The 2,754-nt window shown below is 45.6% G+C and overlaps 1 pseudogene; it reads right to left on the minus strand.

Moving 5' to 3' along the window:
- Positions 1-372: 372 nt before the first annotated feature.
- LOC121029189 (60S ribosomal protein L39-like) lies at positions 373-598 on the minus strand (annotated as a pseudogene).
- Positions 599-2,754: the final 2,156 nt, after the last annotated feature.

Consider the following 2,754-nt stretch of genomic DNA (forward strand, 5'->3'; position numbering starts at 1 on the left):
AACTTTTTCACTTCCATAGCCAATCAGTCACAAAGCCAGAGAGTCCCACCTCATAAAGATCCCCACTGCATTATCTTAGATTAGACCACCGCCCTTTTTCACCTGGGGGATTGCATTGGCTTCATCTATAGCATTCCTGCTTCTATTTGCACTGCATTCCACTTCATCCTTTTTTTTTTTTTTTTCCAATCAAAAGACCTCACGTGTTTATTACTGAACCAACCCACTGGTGCAGAAGCATAATAACAGAAACGTCATTTCCTTGATGAAAACACATCTACCTTTCAGGTAGTAGGGAGGTTTACAGAGTGATGGGATAGGAACACATGACCTTCAGGCAGCATAAATGTGTGTCATCTCATGTATGATCCCTTATAGAGCCAGCTTGGTTCTTCTCCAATGCCGCCTCTTGGAAGTTGTATCGGATTTTATTACCAGTTTTCATCTGAATCCACCGGGTAATGGGGCGATTCTGCTTTTGTTTCTTGTCCAGGAATCGCATGATCCTGAAAGTCTTGTGAGAAGACATGGCGAGACACAGTCAGCAGCACACAGCATGATGGTGGAGAAAGGAGAGAACCCCACTTCATCCTTTATCCTGCCCAAAAATATCTTTCTAAAAGGCAAACCTGGCCATGTGACTCCAAGATGCCTCATAATCCACTTCTTACAGCTCAGCTTCTGTGACTCTGACCCTCAAACCCTTCACCAGAGTCATTCTGATGGAATAGCTCATTGTTTCCTGAAATGCCAGACTCTTTCACAACTCTGTGCTTTCTTCAGTCTGAATTGTTCTTCGCATTCTCTTAGAAACTCCAGCTGAGCCTCTGAGAGCCAGTTTAAAAACCTTCTCTTATATCAAGCCTCCCCCAACTCTTCTAGCCAAGTTGGTCCTGTGATTTCCATATGCTTTGCCCCATATTTCTATTTTAGCACTTTCCAGGTCATCTGGTAGTTTAATTTCTCCATTTACACATCGGTTGTCTCCCATAGATTAAAAACTCAGATCATGTCTCTCTTCCTTCTATATTCAGAGTATGTCCATTTCTTCTTTTGTTGAAGTGATTTGAGTGAGGCTCCCGTGGGATTCCAGAGGAAGTTGTATTCAACCTTTCCTTTAATATTCCTTGACAAATTAGAAAGACTCCCTTTTGACATAAGGTCCCTGTCTAATCTTGATGATCAGAAGGGAGGGGAGCCCAAAGTTGTTAGATCACGGATCTTCAGGATGCCAGCTGTTAGCAACACCCACTGAAACCCCAGACTAGAGCAGAGAAGGAAAGAGGAAACCACATCCAAGTCAATAACTCAGAGTTAATATAAAGAATTGAATCTCTGGCCATCTTCTCTCAGATATGGTGGGCTGCTCTTAATATGGCGGACCTGCCCCTACATTGCTTGGCCCCTGCCTAGCACACTGACTGCCATTCCATGCCTCCTGCTTGAGGCAGTACCAAGTTATTTGTATTTCTCTACATACAATGTACTCTGAACTGCCTCTTTGCTTTGCTTATGCTGCTCTCTCTGCTTAGAATTATACTTCAGTTTCCCCTGTCCAGTTTTTTAAAAGTAGGCTTCATGCCTGGCACAGAGCATGTGGGGTCTGAACTCACGACCCTGAGATCGATACCTGAGCTGAAATCAAGAGTTTGATGCCTGGGGCACCTGGGTGGCTCAGTAGGGTAAGCATCCAACTTCGGCTCAAGTCATGATCTCACAGTTCATGAGTTCGAGCCCCGCATCGGGCTCTGTACTGACAGTGTGGAGCCTGGAGGCCACATTGAGGTCTGTATCTCCCCCTCTCTCTGCCCCGCCCAAGCCCCTGCTCACATTCTCTCTCTCTGTCTCAAAAATAAATAAACTTTTAAAAAATTAAAAAAGAGTTGGATGCTTAACCTACTGAGCCACCCAGGCACCCCTCCCCTAATCAGGATAAATTCAGCCATCACTTCTTCAAACCCATTTCTGACCCATTCCTTTTCCTTCCCAGGGTGGGTTAGATGCTCTTCTTAAGTGCCATCATGTGCACTGGCACAGGTTTTTTATGGCGTAATGTTGGCCAGCTGAGGAAATAAGTTCCTGAAATCTAGCCCAAGTTCCACTGCCTAGCATGTGCCTTGAGGGCTGAAATTGTTTTCTTTTTTAGCAGGGCTCGAACTCATGAACTGAGAGATCATGACCTGAGCCGAAGTCAGGTGCTCAACTGACAGAGCCACCCAGGTGCCCCTGAAATTGTTTCCTAATTCACACAAAGGCAGACTCATAGTGCCTTGTGTATATCCCCATCACTGTCATGACCAACCTCAGTGTACTATGAAGATCTGTCTATTTCCTCCACTGGAGCCCTGGGGGTCCAGCTCCTGTACCTAGAACAGTGTTTGGCCCTGAGTAATCGTTGAAAGAAATGTTTGCTGGATCCTCACAGTTCTTAAGAATTAGACACTGTTCTAGGAATCTTAGGTGCCTTAAGTCATTGATTTCTCATGTCAATCATTGCACAAGAGTGAAAACGTTAGCACCAAGCAGTGAAGAAAGCTGCACACGTCACATGGCTGGTGAGTGTGGAGCCGGGACTTGCTGTAGCTGGGCTCCATGTAGCCCATTCTCTTAGCCACCGCACACACCACCTCTTGACTGAAAACTTGTCCGGGCTCTGCTTCCGTGTATTTCTCCTCCTTCAGGAAAAATATGTCCTCGTGTGCAACATCTGGGAACCATACTCCCCCATCGGGGCACTCCCAGATATCCGTGTGT

This window comes from Herpailurus yagouaroundi, unplaced genomic scaffold, assembly GCF_014898765.1.
Source record: "Herpailurus yagouaroundi ecotype Mexico unplaced genomic scaffold, PumYag 139, whole genome shotgun sequence".
Classification (NCBI taxonomy): domain Eukaryota; kingdom Metazoa; phylum Chordata; class Mammalia; order Carnivora; family Felidae; genus Herpailurus; species Herpailurus yagouaroundi.